General features: G+C 42.3%; 1 long non-coding RNA gene across 1 annotated transcript in view; it reads left to right on the plus strand.

The window, feature by feature from the left end:
* The first annotated feature begins 1,025 nt into the window (after positions 1-1,025).
* LOC103104671 (uncharacterized) overlaps positions 1,026-25,513 on the plus strand; it is a 127,928-nt gene continuing 103,440 nt past the window's right edge. Inside the window, exon 1 of the long non-coding RNA XR_466090.3 lies at positions 1,026-1,314. This is a non-coding gene — a long non-coding RNA (uncharacterized LOC103104671). The remainder of the gene's footprint in view (positions 1,315-25,513) is intronic.

Genomic DNA, 25,513 nt, shown 5'->3' on the forward strand with positions numbered 1-25,513 from the left:
GGAAAGAAGGGAATCAAGGAAGGAGGGAAGAAAGGAAGAAAGAATAAATGAATGAATAAATGAAAGAAAAGTAGTGGGTTCCCAAATCTGGCCTCAGACCCTTCCCAGCTGTGTGACCCTGGGCAAATCACTTAAAACCAGTTGCCTAGCCCTTACCACTCTTCTGCCTTGGAACCTATACTTAGTATTGCTTCTAAGGCAGAAGGTAAAGATGAAAAAAAAAAAGAAAAGTAACGGGTTCCCCCCCTTTGGTGTAAGCCTTCAAGCAGAAGCTAGACAGAGCTAGAACTAAAGTAACACACATATAGCCTTGTCCCAGGTGCCAAACTTTAGAAGGGCACCCAAACCTGTAGGTACAGACAATTCAGCTAATGTCATTGGAAAATCAAAATGTCCTAGCCAGCAAAAGTCCCTCTTCTAATGTGTAGAATGTTTCCTGCTGCTGAACCCTAAAACTTCTGCCCAGAGTCCCCTTCATGCCATTTTCTCCTCCTCTCCTCTGTTCTAGAAGCCAATTTCCAAAAAGTCTTGGGAACGCACACGTCTCATTAGAAAGCTTTTTGAAGACAAAGCTTAAGCCAACTGAAATTCTCCAAGAGTGATTCACATCTCTATTCCCAACGATCTCTCTAAAGAGTCTGCTCCAAAATCTGCAGCCCATTTGGCCTTTGTCGCCAAACTTTTCCAAATGGAGAGGCCCAGGAGGGGAGCCATCTAAAGCGCAAAAGCCATCCCTGTGATGAAATCCTCCTTTGCTAAGGCTCGGGATTCACAATCATGACTTAAGCAGACTAAAAGCTGGAAGGGATACAAGAGAGATGAACTCGTTGCACCAATGGGGCGCCTGAGGTGCAAAGAGAAGTGGGTGGTCCAAGATCACACAGGTAATAAATAAGGGGCAGAGCTGAGATTTTAGTCCAGGTTCTCTGACTCTAGTACCTCAGAATAGCTTCAGAATGTTCAGGATCAGAAATCTTCTCAAGATACCCCCATCGGGGGAAGGGGAGAGGAGAGTTGCTATGGCAACCTAGAGGGGACTCCAAAGAGTCTAGAATACAGAAGAGCTTGGAACACAACCAAAGAATTCATCTTCCCAGTTACTGCTTTCCCTGTACTGCCAAGCACCACTGCTTCCATCTTCCCCATAGATATCAACCTTCCCCACTCCCTAGACCAAATGGGCCATGACCAACTACTGCCAATCTTTCTCATCAGGCAAGGCGACCTGACATGTGTTCTCTGGGAATCTCAGGGACAAAGAAGAGGACGACTGCCAGAGCTTTCCCCCTTTCCATCTTGGCCTGAGCACATGGGGTAAGAGCTGAAAGTGGCTGGCTGTATTTGGGGAAACACAAACTAGGCTCCCTATGAAGGGTCTTCTCTTCTATCACAATTACCTTGAAACATGAGTGTTCCACTTAATCTCCAAATTAGAGGGGTCAAAGTGTCCTAAATTTAGAACCAAAATGGACCAACACTTTCATTTTACAGATGAGGAAACTGAGGCAAGTAGAAGTTAAATGATTTGCCCCAAGTCATTTAGCTAGTAAGGGTCTAAGACCAGAATTAAACTCAGATCTTCCTGATTCCAGGCTGGTCACTTTATCCACTGAGATAACCTAGCTGCTTAGATATAAAATTATTCAAAATAGATAAAAACTCCAGGCAAGTTCCTTCCTAGTCTGGTCCTGCTCTGCTCCCCTGATATTTTGTTATTTCAGCTGTGTCTGACTTTTCATGTCCTCATTTGGGGATTTATTGGCAGATATTGCCATTTCTTTCTCCTGCTCATTTACAGAAGAGGAAACTGAGGCAAATGAAGTGAAGTGATTAGCCCCAGGTCACACAGCTAGCTTGCCATTTCTTTCTCTCACACTTATTTTACAGAAGAGGCAACTGAGGCAAACAAGTAAAGTGACTTGCCCAGGGTCATACAGCTAGTAAGTATTTGAACAGGATTCAAACTCATGTCTTCCTGACTCAAGGCCCAAATCTCTATCCACTGCACCATAAAAATCAACAAACATTTATGAAGTACCTACTTTGCTAGGCAATGGAGATATAGCTTCCCCTTCCCCAATACCAACCTCTTCCAAGTTTTGATGGAGACTTCAGAATTCTTAGTGATGACTGAGACAGATATATACTAGTGAAGTTTCTAATTCAAGTCATGATTAGACCTTGATGGCCTTTGAAATTCCCTCCAACTCTAAAAACCTATGATTCTAGAAGGCATAAATTCTGGGATTAGACCCAAATTGCAGATATGTACTGTCTTTACACTTTAGATTCCCATGTAGGAAATTGGAGGTGATATCTCGGCTGTGCCTCAGGAGCTATTTCAAGGACTGGCTACTTAATGACTGGGAAGACGATTGTGAGCCCAGAAAACCTAGTTATAATGTGACTCATTTAGGCATAATTGGCCATAGATTGCCTTTGGCTCCCCCAAGAAAATTAACCATCTTGGAGGCCGCAGAATTGCCTTTTCATTCTTTTCTGATTTCTTCTTCATTAGAATTCTCTCTCTCTCTGTCTCTCTCTCTCTGTCTCTCTCTGTCTCTGTCTCTGTCTCTCTTTCTCTCCCTCTCTTTCTCTCTCTTTCACTCTTTCTCTGTCTCTGTCTCTCTCTCTCTGTCTCTCTCCTTCTCTTGCCCCCTCTCTCTGTCTCTGTCCTTCTTTCTGTGTCTGTTTATCTCTCTCTTTCTTCTCTCTCTCTTTCCCTTCTCTCTCTCCCCTCTCTCTTCCTCTCTCACTTTTTTCTCTCTCCCTCTCTCTTCCTCTTTTTCTCTCTCCCTCTCTTTCTTGCCCCCTCCTTCTCTCTCTCTCCCTCTCCCTCTCTCCCTCTCTTTCCCTCCCTCCCTTTTTTCCTCTCCTTCCCTCTCCCTCTCCCTCTCTCTCTCTCCCTCTCTCTCTCTCTCTCTCTCTCTCTCTCTCTCTCTCTCTCTCTCTCTCTCTCTCTCTCTCTCTCTCTCTCTCTCTCTCTCTCTCTCTCTCTCTCTCTCTCTCTCTCTCACACACACACACACACACACACACACTGCTTTTGTCATTGCTAATGACACCTTGGGCTCATATCCGGCTTTCCCTTTGTTGGACTCTCTGTGTCTCAACATCTGCTGGCGTGATTGATGGTTCGTAACGAGCGCTCTGCTGGAGCATCATGATGTCATTTGTCCCCACCGAATGGTCCAGATTCTGGCTTTGGCCTGACTGTGTGTAATTATTTCTAATGGGAGAGACCACCATCAGACTGAGAGTGGGCCAGCCAAACAGAGGCATGATTAATTATTCCTTGGTTCATCGATTGGGGATCTTAATTCTTAGCCCACTGATCTACTGCCATTGATCAACTGTGAAGGCCTGTCTGCGCTTACTTATGTATCTATCATATATCACAGAGCTGGGCCAGTGCCCAGGCCAGCCAGAGTCAGAATTAGCTCCATGCATTCACAAAGGCCCGGGAACATTGTGTCTCCCCACTCTCTGACTAACCCCCTTCCCTACATGGCTGAGGAAGCAAATTCCCATCAATGAGCTCAAAGTCCTTCTCTCCTCTGTGACTTTGGCCAATTGTCCCTCTGGCCCTCAGTTTTTAACAAGTTGGTGAGTTGGTGCCATCTTTAAGATCAGTTGCACTTGGGCCAATCTCATGAGCATTTATTAAGGACCCTCTATGTATACATGAGAGGCAACCCATGAAAGTGGATTGGGAATTGGCTGCCTCTGATCCAGGAAGATCTTTGTTCAAGTCCAGCCTCAGATAAGAAGTGACTTTGTGACCTTGGGCAAGTCATTTAACTTCTGTGTTCTAAGCAAATCAAATCAGATGCTTCTTTGTAAAACTCTTAGCAAAGTGCCTAGCATATAGGAAGTCTTTAATTTATGCTTCTTCCCTCCCTCCTCCTTTTAAGACTATATAGTAGGGTGACTTAGTAGATAGTCAGGTCTGAAGATGGGAGGTTCTGGGTTCAAATCTAGCTTCAGATACTTCTAAGGTGTATGACCCTGAGTAGATCATTTAGCCCCAGTTGCCTAGCCCTTACTGTTCTTCTGTCTTGGAATCTTGGAATACTTAATATCAATGGGTTAAATAACAGACTATATGCTATAACTAAAGAAGGAGCCTTCTTCCAGTTTCCCCCTCTTCCAAATATCCAAATAAATTCCTTTTCTATAACTAAAACAATTAAACAAAAATACTCCAGACTATAAACAAGGTTCTGAACTTCCTTGGTAGAAGAAGAACAATCTGTTACAATGAAATTACAGGGTAGCCCCTGTCTCTATCCCTATGTGCCCAAAGTTCTGGGATAGTAGTAGTAGTAACAGTAGTGTTGGTGTTGGTGGTAATAATAATAGCAGTAGTAGAGCAGTATAGCCATTCATTATCATAAAAATAATCAATCATATCATAAATCAATCATATATCATCATCAATCAATCATAAAAACATCAATCATAACTCTATCAATATTAATGATATTACATTGATCATTATATATTAATAACATAACATTGATAATTATTAATATCAACTAATCAAGAGTCCCTTCCTCAAGAAGCTTACATTCTGTTTCTTAGGAGACACGATATGTGATCAGAAAATCTTGGATCGATACCCAGGTTTCATCAGTATATCAAAGTTCTATTAAAGAATTTCTCACTACCTATGTAGACCATCACCTTCACTACAGTTTATTGTCCTAAAGAATTGTCTGGACTACATTAGAAGTTAAGTGACTTTGCCAAGGTCTCATAAGCAGTATGTTTCAAAGGGAGAATATAATCCCAGTTTTTCTTAGCTCAATCCACTTAGCCTCTGGATCAGAGAAGTATATACATGGTAATTTAAGGAGGAGAAAGAGAAGAACATCTAAGGAGATCAGGAAAGGCTTCCTATAGGAGATGGCTTTTGAGAGAAGTCTTGTAGGAAAAGGGATTGCCTTCTAGGCATGAAGAGCGGTTTTCTAGAAACATGGAGTTGGGTAATAGAATGCTAGGCAATTGGGCCAGTTCTTCTTTGTTGGTTTGTTGTTTTGGTTTTTGGTTCTTTCTTACAATGCAGAGGAAATGAAAGAAAGCCATGGGTCAAAGCCTAGAAGGACTGTTTTGAGATAGATTGTAAAGGGCGTGATAGCAAATCACTCTGTACTTATTTTCAAGGCTGACTACCTCTAGGAGTCTGTCTAGAGGCATGGGGATGTCTTCTCTACCCATTCAGGACATGTTCTCCCTGCTGTTTTTACCAGTGACTAATCCTCATTCCATTTAGCCAACTTTCAGGAAGAGATATTTGTTTCAAAAATAAAGCAAAAGCAAAATTACAAATAACTCCCCCAATACTATGACTATAAACTCCCCTCTATACCACCTCAGGCTCTGTGGCAAAGTAGCTTCAGACTTTTCAGTGGCATTCATTCCATCAAATTCACATCTAAATGTAGACTCAACAGGAGTTCTCATCCAAGCTACCTCTGAACTGGATCTAGAAGGATGTTCCTCATTCCTTGGAGCATAGATGCTGGTGTGTTCAGTTGTTTTCAGTCATCTCTGTCTCTTCATAACCCCATATGTTTGTGGTTTTCTTGATAAAGATACCAATGTGGTTTGCCATTTCCTTCTCCAGCTTACTTTACAGATGAGGAAACTGAGGCAAAAAAGGGTTAAGCAACTTGCTCAGGCTCACACAACTAGTAAGTATCTGAGACTAGAATTGAACTCATAAAGATGAATCTTTCTGATTTCAAACCCAGTGCTCTAACAACTATACCATTTAGCTTGATACATGCTCATTCATTCATTCATTCATATATTCATTCATTCATTCATTCATACTATGCATAAGGTAATATGTCACTGAACACTTAGAGAGATAATAGCATTTGGTGGATCCCAGACAGAGCTGGAAGAGAACGTAGAGGTTCCATCCAGTCCAACCCCCTCACCTCACAAAGGAAGAAAACAAATCCAAGGAGGTGACATCATTTTCTTAAAAAAAAAACAACAAAAACTTTTGATCTTAGCACAGCACCTGGCACAAGGTAGACGTTATACAAATTGTGGCTATCATTATTATTATTATTATTATTATTATTAATGCTAATGCCTTCTCTCTATCCGAGGCTATATTTGAACTTAGGAAGATGAGTCTTCCTGACTTCAGGCTTGGTGCTCTATCCACTTTTGCCCTCTGGAACCAAGAAGAACAAGGACAACATTGTCATATGATAGCATTGCAAATATGTAATGTCTTCCCTGAACCTACTTCAGAATAAATATTCTGTTTCCTTCAACTGATGATATGATCTTGAGTCTTTCCACCATCTTTGTTGTCCTTTGATGGACAATGGACATGTCTATGGCACCATCTTGAGGGCTTTTATCATGGTTATCCTCTTCTTTCTCTGGATATTTTCTGGCTCACAACACTCTTCCCAAAATATGGCACCTGAGCTACACACAGTACCACAGATGGGGTCTGACCAGAGGAGAGTGCAGTCCCTCTACTAGGTCCTTATTCCTGAAAACAATGCCTCTCAACATGACCTACATTCCTATTAACATTCTTAGCTGCCATATCACAATATTCACTCCTATTGAGCTTTGAGACCTCTAAGACCCTCAGATCTTTTTCTAACAAACCATTGTCTGGCCATACCTTCCCCTTCTTGTACTTGTAAAGCTGGTTTCTTTTTTAACCCAAGTATAAGAATATGTTTGTCCTTAAATTCCTCTATTTGATTTAGCTCAAGGTTCTGGTCTATCCATATTATTTGGAATCCAAACCTTGTCATTTAGGTTTGTGTCAGTTGTAAATTTGGTGACCATGCCACCAAGACCTTTCTGGATGAATAAATGAATGCTGGTTAATGGTAGCAGGGAGAAAAAGGAAGCCCAAGTCTCTCTACAGGTTAAAGGATGTCACTGCTGCTTAGCATCTCTTTTTATCACAGCCACAGTTTTATGAGGAACATTATTGTAGTTGGAATCCAAGGAACTGGATCCAAATCCTGTTTATGCTACTTGCCGCATATAGGAGCTTAAATAAGTCACCTGCTCCCTTTGGGCCTCTCAGTTCCTACTGCTATAAAATGAGGGTAATTGAATTTGATGGATTTTCGTGTCCTTTCTAGCTTCATATGAGCCTCTTGTTTCTTCTCTCTTGCTTCCTCTGTGACTTCCAAATGTACATTTGCCTAAAAGGCTATTTTACAGAGAATTCATTCAGGGCAAGTGCTCATATGGAAGTCAGAAGAGAGACAAGGACACTGGCTCTCAAGGTCTCTCTGAAGAACTTTGGCATCGGTTCTAAGTCATGGGAGACATTAGCACAGGACCATCCAGCATGGCAACATGGCATGCCGTCATCAGAGAAGGTCCTGTGCTCTTCAAGCAAAGCAGAATTGCAGCAGAAACAAGAGATGTTCAAATTTAAAGTCATCCCCATCCCAAAGGATCACACAGGCTATTTGTCCTGACCTGTGGTAGAACCTTCCATTCTCACATCGGGCACACTGTTCATTGATCCCAACATAATGGTGCCATTTTGGTCCTCCTCAAGTATGACTAACCAACCAGACTCTTCTGTCTGCCTCACACCTCTGAGGTAGGAGTCTCGAGGTCCTCCTAACTCAGAGGAAGTGAGAAGGAAGAGATGGGGACTAGGAGATTCAACAAGTCACCAAAGAGCACCCCAAACACCCAAACCTAAAACTTGCCTGTAAATGGAGTGATCTCTTTGGGACAAACAAATCACAAGGCAGTTAAGGCTGAGCTAATGAGGAGCCAGCTCCCAGAGATGAACCAAAACCATCCTGGCCAATCAATCGATCAAACAAAAATGTATTAATCTCCTACTATGTGTCAGGCACCGAGGATACTAAGATGAAGAATGAAACAAGACCAACTCTCTCTAGAAACTTGTGTTCTGTGAGAGATACAAGCACATGTGTATACATAGACAGACACACGCCATATACATACACATACATACATGTATACCTTTGCAGAGGCATAAACATATACCAGGAACAGAGCCATTCACTCTTGGCACCTTCCAGAGAAACAAAGAATAGGATGGGAGCTTCCCATCGAGCCAGCTGAGTGGCAGATGGCAGCCCCTAGGCCCATGAGCTTGTGCCCAGAACACAGGAAAATGCCCTTCCTTTCCCCAGTTCCTAGTGGCTTCCCTCCTTAATTACTTTGTATTTATTTATGTTTACTTGCTATAGGTTTTGTATATGTGTACATGTATATGTAGAGGTGTGTTTGAACACGTATAATTATGAATGCTTATATATACAAGGTACATATAAGTGTGTCTATTTACATATGTATGTATTTGTCTATAAATATATATAGACAGAGACAGAAAGAGTGAGAGACATAAAGACAGAGAGAAAGAGAAAAAGAGTGAGAGACAGAAAGAGTCAGAGAGACAGAGATAGAGAGAGAGAGTCAGAGAGAGAGAGAGTCAGAGAGAGACAGAGAGAGTCAGAGAGAGACAGACAGAGAGAGAAAGAGAGAGAGAGAGAGAGAGAGAGAGAGAGAGAGTCAGAGAGAGACAGAGAGAGACAGAGAGAGTCAGAGAGAGAGAGAGAGAGAGAGAGAGAGAGAGAGAGAGAGAGAGAGAGAGAGAGAGATGGGGGAGGAAGAAAGTGAGTTTCATAACAAGTCTTTGGGGTTAGGCACTATGGGCATTTTATCCATTAAACAAATAAGGAAACTGAGGCTCCATTCACTGAAGGGACAAGGTCACACAGAGTCAGTCCAAATTCCAGCCCAGGTCTATTTAATTAATCCCAAATCCAGCATCAGACAAATAGCTATGACACCTCTGTCTGCCTCATTTTCCTCAACTGTAAAAAGGAAATAAAATCCTGGCGCTGTTGTGATGATCCAATGAGAAAATATTTGTAAAGTGCTTGGCACAGTGCCAAAAGTAGGCATTATATGAATGCTAATTGTTGTTTTTTATTGTTGTCTTTTGCCTTTTTTTTAACCCTTACCTTCCATACTAGAATCAATACTGTGTATTGGTTCCAAAGCAGAAGAGTGGTAAGGGCTGGGCAATGGGGATCAAGTGACTTGACCAGGGTCACCCAGCTGGGAAGTGTCTGAGGTCAGTCTTTTGCCTTTTTTTGTACCCTCAACACTTAGCACAGTGCCTGGTACATAGTAGGCGCTTAATGGCTGTTTATTCAATCAGATTGAACTACTGTTACTTCTTCCAAATAAGATTCATGTAAATAAATGAAGGTACCATTATTTTCTCCCATGAGCTCCCTGGGGTCCTTTTTGCCTTTGTAACCTAAGCACATAGTAGGCACTAAGTCCTCTTTGGTTGATTGCCTGATTGATTCATTAGGACCCCCATTTTGTAGAGGCTAGGAAAAGTGAACTGGCATCCCTAGGATCCCCCAGCTAGTGCATGGCGAAGGCAAGCTGCAGATGTCACCCTTTCCATCTCCGCACCCACCCCGGGATATTGCCGCCTCTTCTTCCACCCATCTCACCTCCTCCTCCTCCCACCTTCCAGGCTGGCCCTCCGTGCTCACATGTAGGTCAGAGTAGCAAGCTGGGAACAGCTTATTTAAGGCACTGACGTCACCCATGATTGCCGGGGAAAGAAAATCTCCTTCGATTTTGGCCCCATTGCTGGCTGCATAAAAACAGTGACAATAGCTGTGCTAATGGCTCCTTCTCAGGGAAGCTAATGCATCTTCATTATTGCCTCAGGCTCTGGTTGCTACCCAGCTGGAAAATTGGCTCCAGAGGATTATTCTTTCAGTTATCCCAGCAATATTTACTGAGTACCTACTAGGTGCATGGCCAAAGCTGTGCTCAGCCACCCTGAGGGATACCAAGTGACACAAGGAAAGATCTCTGCTCCCACCGAGCTCCGCAGGGGAGACAAAATGAAGATACACAGATGATGGGAGGCAGATGAGAACCAAAGCTCAGTACCAAGGCTAGCGGAGTGGTGTCAGAGGTCTGAGGAGGGCCAGAGGGGTACTTGAACGCTGAGATGCTGTGGTCCAGTGGATTGGGAGTCTGTGGCTCTGGTTTCAAATCCCATTTATAATGGTTGCAACCTAGGTGACCTTGGACCAGTAATTCAACTTCCCTCCCAAACCTATTCATCTCTAAAATGAGGGGGTTGGATTAGATGGCCTGTGAAGTCTCTTCCAGACCTAGGATTCAGGCAGTTAGGTAGTACTGCAAATAGAACTCTAGACCTGGAGTCAGGAAGATTTGAGTTCAAATTCAGCCTCAAACACTTAAAATTTGTGCCTTAGTCTTAGTTATTCCTCAGAAAAAGAACTTATGATTTGCCATAGTGGTGGGTCATGACATCCCTAGAATTCCAGCCTCCCAAAGCCAAACCAGTCCCTTGTTGGAATAATCTGGGAGGCCTCCAGTGGGGAGTTCTCTGTGTTTCCCATCCCATCCTACAATGATAGACTCCTATTTATCAGGGTTCACAAATTTCACACACACACACAGGGTAATGCCAGACTTAGAACTGCATGGAGCACAACACTAAATGGTAGAACACAGAATGAATATCCAAGCCAGAAGAGACCTTTTTATTGTTGTTCAGTGACTCTTTGTGACCCTACTCAGGGCTTTCTTGTCAAAGATACTGAAGTGCTTTGCCATTTCCTTCTCCAGCTCATCTGACAGATAAAGAAACTGAGGCAACAGGGACTTGGCTAGGATCACACAGCTAGGAAGTTCCTGAGACCAAATTGGAACTCAGATCCTCCTGACTCCAGGTCTGAGTTACCTACCTGCCTCTGAAGAGACCCTAGAGACCTCTTAGTTGAACCTTTCCATTTTATAGATGAGAAAACTGAGACCTAGAACATTTAGTGATTTACCCAATGTCACTGACATGTGATGGCCAAAGATTTTATTACTAATAATAGGTAGCATGTATATGGCTCTTGAAAATTTACAAACTGCCTTACAGATATATTACTTCATTGCCTCCTTGCAACCGTGGGAGGAAGGTGTTCTTATTAACTCCATTTTATAGATGCAAACGCAAACAAGTTTAAGTCACTTACCCAATATCCAAACAGGCAGGATTTGAACTCAGATTTCCCTGTCTCCAGATTTCTTCATTTAGTGTATAGGGTCAAATCCAGAGCTGGAGGGAACCCAGAGGCCAAATAGTCTTTCATGTTATAGATGAGAAGGCTAAGAAATTTTCTCAAAGTCACACAGAAGGAAAGAGGTGAGATGTCCACAGAACCACTGATAATCCCACTGTATCATGCTGCCTTAGGCAGGTCTATTAGTTGCAAGGCCACTGAATTTTCCACTAACCCCTTATGGAAGGTTTTAGGTTTAACACTTACCCAAGTGCTATCTTGGATGAGTAAACCTCAGTTTCTTCATCTGTATAATGGAGGGATTGGACTAGATCAGAGATATTTATGCTTTGAGGGTGGGGATGATCTCATTGCTTTGGTTGTCTGCTGAAGCCTATAGACTTTAGAATAATGTTTTTGTTGCCTACATTCATAAATGAAGGAAATGCTGAATTTCAGTGAGATTAGTGAAGACAAAGACTGGGTTCTTTTTCCTCACCCAAGTTCCTAAACAATCTACCCCACCTCCAAAATCTAGGCACAGACCTCAATTCCCCAAGAAGTCTTGGACTAAATAGTTTCTAAGCATCACCAATAAGTATTGTTTGAGCTGAACTAAATCATCAATAGACTCTTTTTTTAAAAACCCTTCCCTTCCATCTTGGAATCAATACTCTGTATTGGTTTCAAGACAGAGGAGTGGTAAGGGCTAGGCAATGGGGATCAAGTGACTTGTCCAGGGTCACACAGATGAGAAGTGTCTGAGGCCAAATTTGAACCCAGGACCTCCTGTCTTTGGGCCTGGATCTCAATCCAATGAGCCACCCAGCTGACCCCCCAATAGATTCTTTGAATCCCTATCTGAGTGCTATGGGGAATATAGAAAAGATAGGGAAACAGAGGAGACCAGAAGATAGATGCAGCTGTGGAATCTTACATTTAAGCAAAAGAAAGAACCATCTTTCCAAGACAAGTTGTTGACCAATCTTGCCAGAGGTGAAGGGATGACCTTTCCAGATCATTTGTTGTCCCTGGAGGCCTCAATTTCTACCTCTGGACACTCTGTAACAGTCTCCAAGATCAATCTAGACTGCCAGCTGTGCCAGGACCCTCCTTGTAATAAGGCTCAGCTTAATCAGGGGGAGAGACAGAGAGCCTGAAGCTCAAGGACATGGGGTCAGCATCCTAGCTTCTAATTAGAGTAATAAAGAATGAATTTCCAAGGAAGAGGAAGTCAGGGAGGGCAGGATCCTTAAAGAGAATCACTCAAGGCTGAGTGGGAAGGAGGGGTAGCCCTTACCTCCTTCCACTCAAGGACTATGCTTGGTGATGACTGAAATCAACTTATTCTATGAACCAGGGAAAGGTGTTCCTCTTCTAATCAGAGGTCTTGGGTTTGAATACCACCTCTGATCTTTACCTCCTGAGTGATCTTGGGAAAGTATATCCAATCTTTCCTCATCTATAAAATGAAGGGATTGGATGCGATGACCAATAAGATCTCTTCTAAATGGAGATCTGGTGAATAGTCTCCATTTGTGATACCTTGAGCAAATCTCTCCCACCTTTGTGCAGCTCCTTTTTCTCCATCTATAAAATGAGGGATTGAGCAAGATCACTAATGAGACCCCTTCCAGCTGGAAATCTATGATCCTATATTTACTATGTCATTTGCAAAATGATGGGGTTGGGCTAAATCACTCCTAAGGTTCCCTCCTGCTTAAAGTCCATGATATTGGGGGTGGCTCAGTGGATTGAGAATCAGACCTAGAGATGGGAGGTCCTAGGTTCAAATCTGGCCTCAGATACTTCCTAGCTGTGTGACCCTGGACAAGTCACTTGACCCCCATTGCCTAACCCTTACCATTCTTCTACCTAGGAACCAATACAGAGTATTGATTCCAAGATGGAAGGTAAGAGTTTAAAAAAATAAAGTCTGTGATATTATGATCCTATGATTTATAGATCAAAGATGGAATAAAGAATAAATATTGATATCTATAGAGCATGTATCCTCATTTAAGTGTTGTGAAAACCCTGTGAGCTGGGTGCTATTATTATCCCCATTTTGTAGATCAGGAAAATGAAGTTCAGCAAAGCAAAGGGACTTGGCCAGGGTCACAAATCTAGGGAGTGCCCTAAGCAGGATTTGAACTCTAAGCTCAGCACTCTTATCAATGACATCACACTAATTCTCAATTGAGTAGATGAGATGGTCTCTGAGGTTCCTACCTGTTCTGAAACTTAAGATCCAATGGTTTATATAATGAAAAAAAGGAAAGATCACTCCATAGAACCAGCTCAATATGTAATATGACGAGCTGGTGTCCTCAAGGTATGATCTAAAATGGTCTGAGGGGCTCTACCTGTCCAAGCGAATCTTCTGATTCAGAATTGAGTAACAGAAAACACTATTGTTGTTCATCCTTCGTTGTGAAGAGGACCGATGACATTATAAGGTTGATGTCTTGTCTTGCATGTGAATTGGTTTTAATTGAGGAAGAACAGCATAAACTTGTCAGCCTCATGCCCGTCCAGAGTCATCAAAATCCAATCACAAAATTCAGGATGACTGGAGATGGATGACCTGGAATGCAGTTGGTCAGTTGTAGTTTGCAAGAGATCTTTTTTCAAGTACCAGTTGGCCTAAATGACCTTGGAGTTCACTTCCAAATCTGATGTTCAGGGATTGCATCTTTAAGTTAGTCACCATGTCTAAAATTCCTTCCATTAAAGTTGGCAATAGATTAAACAAAGGATCATTGTCTCCAGAAGGTTCCTGTGAAAATGTATACTTCAGAGCAATAAATAAGCCTTCAGCAATTGTCACATTATTGGAAATTTGATTAGCTAACTGATGTTCTGGGAGGATGGGATTTAATCTAAGGAAATTTAGATAATTTTGGCAAAGAGGGGAGAATTGTAAAGATAAGCCCCTTGAGTTTCAGGGGTATCATGATGAAACCAAGTCAGATAAGGCAGTATCACTCAGTGGTATTAGTTTAAGAGGGAAAGCAGTCCCATTGGGTTTTAAGGCTAAGAAAAGAAAAGGGGCTGCAGCCACAGCCCTTGGGAGTACACCAGCCTCTTTTCCATGGTGTAGTCGCCATTTGCAAAGCATATTTCAACATAGAAAAACAGTGTTCATACTAATAGCTATAAAATGAACCCATTGTGAGGAAGGCATGATGGAGGCAGGGCTGACTCAGGTTGTGACAGAGCATCTCAACTGGGGAAGCCAAAAGAGAAAACTTATGTAATCATAGATTTAGAGTCAGAAAGTCATTAGGACTCATCTCTTCACTAGATCATAGGGTTCAAGCTGCATATAACTCCTTAACTCTATAGAGGAGAGAACTGGGAGCCAGAGATATCAGGTGACTTGTCCAACATCACAAAGATAGTAAGTTGCAGAGGCAGGATTCAAAACCAGGTCCTCCATCTCCAAAGAGTTTCCATAGTTACAACACTGCCTTAGCTCAACCTCCTCATTTTAGAAATGAAGAAACAGAGGCTCAGAAAAGTCAGGTGACTTCTCCCAAAATCACACAGGGATTTAAGCAGCAAAGTTGTTCTTTAGGTATCAGTCCACTGAGTTTTACTGTGTCCTACTCAGGTACTAATCCTATCCTGGTTCCTCCATTCGAGGGAGGTGTCCAGGAGAGTGGGAAAGTAGGGGTTCAGTGCATAAAGCATGAGGTCTGGAATCAGGAAGATCTAAGTTCAAATTCAGTCTGACATTTATTAACTAGGAGATCCTGGGCAAATCATTTCACTCTGTTTGCCTCAATTTCCTCATCTGTCAAATGAGCAGGAGAAGGAAATGGCAAATCATTCCAGTATTTCTGCCAAGAAAACCCCAAATGGGGTCATTAAAGAGCCAGACATGACTGAAACAATTCAATGGCAACAACAGATCCTGGAGAACATATGAAATATATGGAATGGACTTGGAAACAGAAAGACCGGAGATTGAATCCCACTCAGAAAAGCCAAAATCTGACAAAAGTTGCAGTTTTCCATTGGATGAGTCCCTTTTGCTTTCTAGTGAGCACTGATCTAGAATGGGCTGTGATGGTCACTTGGGTTCTGGTTTACCACATTTGTTAATTCCTGTTATCCAGTCTTCATATGGAAGGAGAATTCATCTTATTGTACTTGGCCTTGCAGCAAAGCCCAGAGCAGTGGGTGGAATATTGCAAAGAAGCAAATTTTGGTTCCATAATCAAGAAAAAAAACTTCTGAGCAATCCATGTGGTCTCTAATTTAAATGGACTGCTCTGGGAGGGAGTGAGTTCCCCATCCTGGGAAGTGTTCAGGCAGAGGTTGGACAGTTGCTTTTTTTCATGGATGAAGAGGTATCTGGATGGCCATGAACATCTCTTTCATCTCTGAAATTCTATGCCAGTAAGAATCCAGTCCAATAAAGTATTAACTAAGTTTCCCCATCCATGTCAGATGCTGGGAATGCCAAAACCAAAATGGAAAAATAGTCCATGTCTCCAGAAGCTTCCATCCTACTGGAGGGCATCTGACATGTTCAGATAAGATTATTTGTGGAAGGAGAAAGCATTTTGTAAGAGCATCAAAGAAAGCTAGGGTCTCCAAGAGGTAGAAGCTAAGGCTATACTATGAAGATCCTGAAGGGAAGGGATGGTCAAAGAGGGGAAGAAGGAAGGAGAGAGGAAAAGGAAGACAGAAGGAGGGAGACATTAGACTTTTTTGTCATGGCATTCCTAGAATTGAGTTCAGAGACTCCACCTCCTACCGTCCCTTAACTTCCTTTGAAGCAGAACTCAGGTAACTGCCTCCTTCTTGAAGCCTTCCCTGATCTCTCCAGCCACTAGCAGTCCCCTTCTGGGAATCATTGCTGTTGTTGTTCAGTTGTTTTTCAGCTGTGTCTGATACTTCATGTTCCCTGTAGTGGTTTTCTTGGCAAATATATTGGAGTGGTTTGCCATTTCCTGCTCCAGCTCATTTTACAAATGAATAAACTGAAGTAAACAGGTTTAAGTGACTTTCCCAGGGTCAAACAGCCTACTGGAAATTGCTTTGGATTAATTTGTATTTATTTACTTGTAGATTTTGTGTAACCTCCACCACAACCATCCCAATTGATTTCAGCCTTCTTGAGAGTAGGGACTCTTCCCATTTTTGGCTTTATATTCCCAGCACCCTGGTACCATACTTTACCCCAAAATGGTCTGAATAGTGTCTCTTAAATGGAACCAAATGTAATTTAGCCCTCCCTGGGACCACTCAGGTCCAAACAAAAGCCTTAGGCTTTGACTCTGGTCCCTGAGCCTCATCTTTGGGTGATTGAGAAGGAGTGGATTGTAAAACCAGGCCAGGACACCCTCCCCTGCTCCCAGCAGTCAGCTAGGCCTTCTTATCTGGCCAGCTGGACACCTTAACAGCCAGGCCAAGTACAAAGGAGGCCAGGCTGCAAAGCGGTACATTATCTCCTTCCAACACACGCCACTGAGAACCAGAGATTAGGTCTGAAGTGGGACAATGGCTTTGATTTTATTCCCGATTAGACTGCAGCATACAAGCCATTTCGTGGGATCCCCAGAAATCATTAGGCTTTGGGTGCTCAGCAAGACAGAGAGCATTGAGGGGCCTGGCTTTTCCCTGATCAGTGTGTTCTTATATTTCACAGAAAAGGCATATCAGGAAGGGCTTAGTAGGGGGTGAGAGAGAAAAGGGAGCAGGGCCAGCTGAGGCTTATTTAAAGTAGAAAAAAAAGAAAGCAAGGCAAGCTAAGTATATATATACATTAGTGTATGTTCTCCCTCCCTTCAATCCATATTGGGATCCATTTGGTGATCCAGATTAGTAGCTCTGTATGGCAGAAAGATTCCCTGTCAGAGTCAGAAAGACCTGGGTGTAAATCTTGCTTCTGACATGGACTAGTGAGTTTTGTATAATATTCTTTAGGAGTCTCTTAAGTACTTCTGAACCTCAGTTTCCTCATTTGTAAAATAACCTTTTGCTCTAGAGCTGATTCTTTTGGGTTTTTTTTCTTTTGTTTTTAAATATTTTCATTTCCCAATTTTTTTGCCACCTGCCCCTGAGTTTCCCTTGAAATAAAAGATAACATTTAAAAAGAACCAGCTAATACAACATATTGTCATCCCATTTTATTGATGAGGGAGCCCAAAGAGGCTGAATTATTTGATTAAAGGTCTAACAGATAGTAAATGGCTCAGTGAATAGAGCTTTGGGTCTGGAGTTCTGGAGAACTCAGTTCAAATCCATTCTCAAACACCTAATAGCTGCATGACCTGGGGAAAGATACTTATTCTCTATTAATTAATTAATTAATCAATTGGAGAAAGAAATGACAAACCACTCCAGTATCTTTGCTAGGAAAACCCCAATGACAGTATGGCTCACAGGGTCACAAAGAATTGGACACACCTGAACATTTTAACCTAACAGATAGCAAACAGAACATACAGGATAGAAACCAACTCTTTTGACTCTTATGAGACATAAATTTGTTTCCTAGCCCTCCTTATAACTTGCTATGTGATCTTGGGCAAGTCTTAATTCTATGCCTTAGTTTCCCCATCTGTGAAATGAAGTTAGATGAGGGGATCACTAAGATCCCTTGAAGCTTTAGAATTCCACAATATATTTCTTACTTTACCACACTGTCCATCACTATCCCATTCACAAGACCAGAAGATCTTAGAAGAGATGGAAGGGACTTTAAGGGGAATCTGACCCAACCAAGATTTGGTCACTAAATCTAGGGTCACTCTTTCTGAAGTCTCTTCTGCTATTGTAATGTTTCTTTTTTTAAACCCTTACCTTCCATCTTAGAATGTATTGGTTCCAAGGCAGAAGAGTGGTAAAGGCTAGGCAATGGGGGTCAAGTGACTTGCCCAGGGTCACACATCTGGGAAGTGTCTGAGATCAGATTTGAACCTAGAACCTCCCATCTCTAGGCCTGGCTCTCAATCCACTGAGCTATCCAGCTGCCCCCTATTGCAATTTTTTAAAACACTGTGATTTTTATGACCCGAGTGTTATCTGATTTTCACTGATTCACAGAATTTGATAAGTAGAAAGGGTTTAAGACAATTGTTTTGTCTTAATTCATCCCCAAAAGGAATCCTATTATGATATGCTCAACAATTCAGTCTCCACTTTTCAAATTAAAAATTTTTTTCTAATTATATTTTGAGATCGATGTTCCCTCCCTCCCTCCAATCCCTCCTGAAGATACCAGGTTGTAAGATAAGTTGTACATATGTTCTTATACAATACATATTTTTCTGTTTGTCATATGAAATTAGACATATCACTTACACAAGAGAAAAGTTATGGAGGGAAAAGAGTGAAGGAAAAAGTTAAGGAAGAAAAAGGTTTCATTCTGCATTTAGATTCCATTAGTTCCTTCTGTGGCAATGGATAGCCTTTTCCATCACGAATCCCTTGGAGTTGTCTTAGATCCTTGCATCGCAGATAAAAGTCAAATCATTAAAAGACGATCATTGTACATTACTGCTGTTACTGTGTACAACGTTCTTCTAGTTCTGCTCATTTCATTTTGCATCATTTCATATAAATCTTTCAGGTTTTTTGGTGATCAGCTTGCTTGTAATTTCTTATCGCACAATAGCATTCCATTACAATCATATACCACAACTTGTTCAGCCATTTTCCAGTTGATAAACATCCCCTCCATTTCTAGTTCTTTGTCACCACAAAAAGAGCTGCTATAAGTATTTTTGTACAATTACATCCTTCCTCCCTATCTTTGATCTTTTCAGGATACAGATCTAATAGTGGTATCTCTGGGATAAAGGGTATGCATAGTTTTATGATCCTTGGGGCATGATTCCAAGATGCTCTTCAGAATAGTTATATCAGTTCATAGCTCCATTAACAGTATATAAATGTCCCAATTTTTCACATCCCCTTCAACATTTATCATTGTCCTCTTTTCACATCAGTCTGAGAGATGTGAAATAGTATCTTAGAATTGTTTTGATGTGAATTTCTCAAACTAATAGTAATTTGGAGCATTTTTATGTGACTAAAGATAATTTTATTTCTTCATTTGAGAATAACCTATTCATATTGATTGAGCATTTGTAAATTGGACAATGATTTATATTCTTGTAAATTTGTTTCCATAACCTATATATTTGAGAAATTAAGCCTGTCAGAGATATTTGCTATAAAAATTTTCCCCAGTTTTTTGTTTTCCTTTTGATCTTGGTTGCATTAGTTTTTTGTGCTAAGCTTTTAAATTTTAATTTAATGTAGTAAAAATTACATATTTTACATCTTGTAATATTCTCGATGTCTCATTTGGGCATAAATTCATCCATTATCTATAGATCTGACAGGCAAACTATTCCATGTACTGTTTATGCTATCACCATTTATTTCTAAATCACGTACCCATTTTGACTTTACCTTGGTATATGGAATGAGGTGTTGGTCTATGTCTAATTTCTGCCACACTGTTTTCCAGTTTTCCCAGCAGTTTTTGTTGAATTCAGCATCTTCTGGGCTCCTCTCTGCCTTTACTCACACTATTTTGACTCATGAACTTACAACCTCCTTTGTTCTACTTTTTTCATTCATGCAAATCAGACTCACTGGAGTGACTCAGAGCTCCATGCTTTTGGTCAATGTGGTCTAAGATACATTATCAATGACTTGGATAAAGATGTAGATGGCTTACTGGTTTATTAAATTTGTGGAAGGCAGAGTTAGAAGGGTTAGCAAACATTGGATGGCAATAAGAGTTCTTGAATTGAATAAGATGAGGTTTGATAGGAATAAATATCAGGTCTTGTAATTTGATTCAAAACAATCAACTTCCCAAATACAAGATGAAGGAAGGATATTTAGATATTAACTCATCCAAAAAAGATAAGGGAATTTTAGTGTAAGCTTGATATAAGTCAAAGTTGAGAGGAGAGGGAATGGGGGGGGGGGAGACAGAGGGGAAGGGATAGGGGGAGAGAGAGAGAGAGAGAGAGAGAGAGAGAGAGAGAGAGAGAGAGAGAGCGAGAGAGAGAGAGAAAGAGAGAGAGAAAGAGAGAGAGAGAGAGAGAGAGAGAGAGAGAGAGAGAGAGAGAGAGAGAGAGAGAGAGAAAGAATATATTAGGCACTTACTAGGTGCCAGTCACTGTTCTTGAAAAACAAAATACAAACAGAAAAGAAAGACTGCTCTTTCACAGAGTGTATGCTCTAATTGGAGGGGAGAATGCAGGGCAAAAGGCTACTGGAACAGTTAGAATGGTATGGAGCATCAGGAGTAGAGAGTAGAAGCAAAATTTAAGGTATTCAATGCACATTACAAACTGTCCTTTGAACCTCACAATAATCTTATGTTAGCTCTGGTATTATTATTATTATTATTACTATCTACCTTCTTCTGGAAAAGTAGAGCCTCAAATGAAGGCAGAATCCACAGTGTTGGCCTGACCATCAAGACCAGTTTGCTCAAACAGCTGCCAGACTTGCCTGTGGGCATCAGCGAGAGGCTCATGAAGATCCTTTTGCCTCTCAGCAAAAACCGGTATGCCACAATAATCAGTACATATGCCCCAACACTGACCAGCACAGAGGAGACCATCGAGCAGTTCTCCTCTGACCTGAGTGCCATCCTGCACTCAGTGCCCACAAATGACAAGCTGATACTACTGGGAGACTTCAACGCCCGCATTGGCCAGGACCATGAAAGATGGAAAGGAGTACTCGGCAAACACGGCGTGGGCAAAATGAACAACAACGGCCTACTGCTACTCAGCAAATGCTCAGAGTTCGAACTCACCATCACAAACACTGTGTTCAGAATGGCGAACAAATATAAAACAACGTGGATGCACTCAAGATCAAAACAGTGGCATCTCATTGACATCATCATACGCCGGCGAGACATCCAGGATGTAAAGATCACCAGAGCCATGAGAGGAGCTGAATGCTGGACAGACCACCGATTGGTTAGAGCGACTCTTCAAATGCTCATTGTGCCTCACCATCCAAAACGCGCCCAGACAGTTTGCGCATTTTACAACGAGAGTCGTCTTAGAGATCCATCTTATTTGCAAACATTCCAGTCCTGCCTGGATGACAAGCTGTCTGCCAAGGGACCACTCACTGGAAACTCAACCGAGAAATGGAACCAGTTCAGAGACGCAGTGAAGGAAACATCAAAAGCAGTCCTAGGCCCCAAACAACGCAACCACCAGGACTGGTTTGATGAGAACAACACCGCTATTGAAGAACTATTGAGCAAAACGAACAAGGCCTTTATGGAGTGACAAAATAACCCAAACTCTGCTCCTAAAACGGACAGATTCAAGTCTCTCCAAGCCACGGCGCGGTGTGAGATCAGGGAAATGCAAGACTGATGGTGGGAAAAAAAGGCAGAAGAAATCCAGCTCTTTGTTGATGCAAAAAACTACAAACAATTTTTCAGTGCCCTCAAGACTGTCTATGGGCCATTAAAACCCACCACCACTCCCTTGCTATCCTCTGACGGTGACACTCTCATAAAAGATAAACAAGGCATCAGCAACAGGTGGAAAGAACACTTCAGTCAGCTTCTCAACCGACCCTCTTCAGTCGACCAAAGCGCCCTTGACCAGATCCCCCAAAACCACTCCATTGAACAACTTGATGTCCTTCCTTCAATAGAGGAAGTCCAAAAAGCCATTAAACAAATGAGTACAGGCAAGGCACTCGGTAAAGACGGGATCCCAACTGAGGTGTACAAGGCCTTAAATGGAAAGGCGCTCCAGGCATTCCACATAGTGCTGACCAGCATATGGGAAGAGGAAGACATGCCCCCAGAACTCAGAGATGCCTCCATCATAGCCCTATACAAGAGCAAAGGCACACGAGCAGCCTGTGACAACTACAGAGGCATCTCACTACTCTCCACTGCTGGAAAAATCCTCTCTCGTGTTATATTCAACAGACTCCTGTCATCTGTTTCAGAGTAGAACCTGCCTGAATCACAATGTGGCTTCCAACCAGATCGTAGCACCATTGACATGGCCTTCACAGTGAGGCAAATGCAGGAAAAATGCCTTGAGCAGAACCTGAGTCTCTACATTGTCTTCATAGACCTGACAAAGGAGTTTGGCACAGTGAACAGGGACGCACTGTGGGTGATCCTCAGCAAGCTCGGTTGCCCAGCAAAATTCGTCAAACTGATCCAGCTCTTCCATGTCGACATGACAGGGGAAGTCCTATCTGGTGGAGAAACTTCCGATCTCTTCAACATCTCCAATGGCGTGAAACAAGGCTGTGTCCTCGCTCTGGTACTATTCAACCTATGCTTCACCCAAGTATTACGACACTCTGTGAATGATCTAGACCTGGGCGTCTACATCAAATACTGACTGGATGGCTCACTATTCGACCTTCGCCGCCTGACTGCAAAAACAAAGACAACAGAGAGACTCATCCTGGAAGCTCTCTTCGCAGATGACTGTGCTCTCATGGCCCACCAAGAAAATCATCTCCAAACCATTGTGGACAGGTTCTCTACCGCAACAAAACTGTTTGGCCTGACTATCAGCCTCAGCAAAACAGAGGTGCTGTTCCAACCTGCACCAGGGAGGCCAACGAACCAGCCGTGCATAACTATCGATGGCACGCAGCTTTCTAACGTCAACACTTTCAAGTACCTGAGCAGCACCATCGCCAACGACGGGTCCCTAGACCACAAGATTAATGCCAGGATCCAAAAGGCCAGTCAGGCACTCGGGCGGGTGCACTCCAAAGTCCTCTAACACAGAGGTGTAAGCACTGCGACGAAGCTCAAAGTGTACAACGCAGTGGTCCTCAGCTCGCTCCTGTACGGTTGTGAGACATGGACACTGTACCGGAAGCACATGAAACAGCTGGAGCAATTCCACCAACGCTCCCTCCGGTCAATCATGAGGATCCGATGGCAGGACCGAATCACCAACCAGGAAGTCCTCGACAGAGCCAACTCCACCAGCATCGAAGTCCTGGTCCTCCAAACCCAGCTACGATGGTCTGGACACGTCATCCGCATGGACCCACAGCGAATACCAAGACAGGTATTCTATGGTGAATTGTCAGCTGGACTCAGGAAACAAGGCCGACCAAAGAGAAGATTCAAGGATCAGCTAAAGTCCAACTTGAAGTGGGCTGGCAGGACACCAAAGCAACTAGAACTCGCTGCCTCTGACTGAAGCAGCTGGCAAACCCACATTCACCATGCCGCCACCACCTTTGAAGATGAGCGACGTCGACGTCTTGCCGCTGTGCGTGACGCTGACACCAGGCCACAACCGCACCTCCCGTAACAACTGGCGTCCCATGCCCCATGTGCCACAAACTGTGCGCCTCAGCCTTTGGACTCCAAAGCCACATGAGGGTACACCGTAGATGAAACTGCACAAAGACAATAGTCATTCTCGGTCACCGAGAGACTACCACTAGACTATCTTACAGAGGAGGGAACTATGTTTTAGTCTTAAGAGGACTTGTGGATGGTCACACATAACCCAAAATCTCTTAACTCCACTTTGGTGTGTTTCTCCTCACTAGTAATAGCAACAATTCAAATTTCTATAGTACTTTAAAGTTTACAAGCAGTCAATGAGTCATTTTTTAATTTATTTGTTATTTATTATTTATTATTAATGCTAATCATATGTGTCAAGCACTGTCCTAAGAGCTAGGGATTCAGAGGAAGACAAGAACAGTTCCTGCCTTGAAGGAACTTACATTCTAATAAAGGAGAAAGTGTTCAGAATAACAATGTATGTAAATGATATATAGTGTAAATGGAAAGTAACCTCTGAGGGAAGGGAGAGGCTGCATGTTGAGTCAAGTCATCTCAATTAGCATTTATTAAGTCCTGGGGATACAAAGAAAAGCAAAAAACAAAAGCATCAAACCCCAAAACAGTCCCTGCTCTTAAGATGCTCTGAGACAATTAGTTGGTATGAATTTAGAGCAATGAGGCCTAGAGTCAGGAAGACATGGGTTCAAAGGCTCACAGCTTTGTGTCCCTGAGCAAGTCCACTGACTTCTTTCTGCCTTAGTTTCCTCATCTATAAAATGAGGCAAATAACAGGATCTCCCTCCCAGAGTTGTTTTGAGGATCAAATGAGATGATATGTATAAAGCTCTTAGCTCACTGCCTAACACTTTGCAGGTGAATAACAAATGTTCCTTTCCTTCCTTCAGTCTAATGGAGGAGACAAGGTACACAACAGTACGTTCAAACAAGATTTAGTCAGAATAAGTTGCAGATACTTCAACAGAATTAAGGATGCCTGGGAAAGGTGAAGGAAGGCCTCTGCAAAAAGTGGGATCTGAGCTGAGCCATGAAGGGAGCCAAGGGAGATAGGAGTCAGAGAGGGGGAGAAGTATTCTAAGCAAGGGAGACAGCCACTACAATGGTATGGGAATAGGAGGTAGGGTGTCAAATGGTGAGGAACAGCAAAAAAGACCAGTATAGCAAAATAATAGAGTAGGTGAAAAAATAAAGGGTAAGAAAATGTTTGACATAACAATCTTACTTGAGCATCACAGTAACCCCTGTATGGTAGGTACTACTATTATCTCCATGTTACAAATTAGTAAACTGAACTAAACTTCACCAGAGAGGTGAATATGCCCATATCTCACACAACTAGTAAGTCCCAGTGGCAGAATTTGAAACCAGGTCTTCCTGCTTTAAGGTCCAGCCCACCTATTCATTATCTCCTCAGTATTTTTAACACTGCAAGCCTGGCTGATTATGGCTTTGGCTCTGTCCCAACTACTTGTTTCCTCAGAAGAAAAAAAATCCTACCCCTTCCCCAATCCCCTCATTAAAGGGAGCCAGCTAGCTCTATTGTCTACCAGTGTGAAGACTCAATATATATGTAAATGGTTCAGAAGGAAATGAATAACAAACTGTAGAGATTAGCAGAAAATAAAAACCTCATAAAGATGGCAGCACAGGAAAAAAAATGCCTTTCAAAATAAGAAAAAAATGTGAAAGAGGAGAAGCCTGGAAATTGTTGGAGAGAAGAGGGAGCTAGAACTGCTCTTTTAGCAGAAAGAGAACTCACTGGGCAATGGAAGCTGGGCAGAACAATTGGGAGGGGGGCAATATCACCTGCTTTTTGTCCTAAGGTAGGTTCATGGAACTGGAAGAGAGTGGCAGAGAGACCAGCAACATGTTAGAATCTAGAGAATACGGAGTGTCGAAGAAATTAGGATCCAGAGAGAGCAGAGTTTCCCCAAATTTAGTTCTACGATGCAGCATAAGGCCCTGTGTTAGGCATTGGGTATGCAGGATTCTCAGGGAACTTAAACATATATGAAATGTCAGACCTACAGAATAGACAATATCAGACCCAGAGAAGGTGGTAGGACAAATGCTAGAAATGGAAAGGATCTTA

Source organism: Monodelphis domestica, chromosome 3 (assembly GCF_027887165.1).
Source record: "Monodelphis domestica isolate mMonDom1 chromosome 3, mMonDom1.pri, whole genome shotgun sequence".
Taxonomy (NCBI): Eukaryota; Metazoa; Chordata; class Mammalia; order Didelphimorphia; family Didelphidae; genus Monodelphis; species Monodelphis domestica.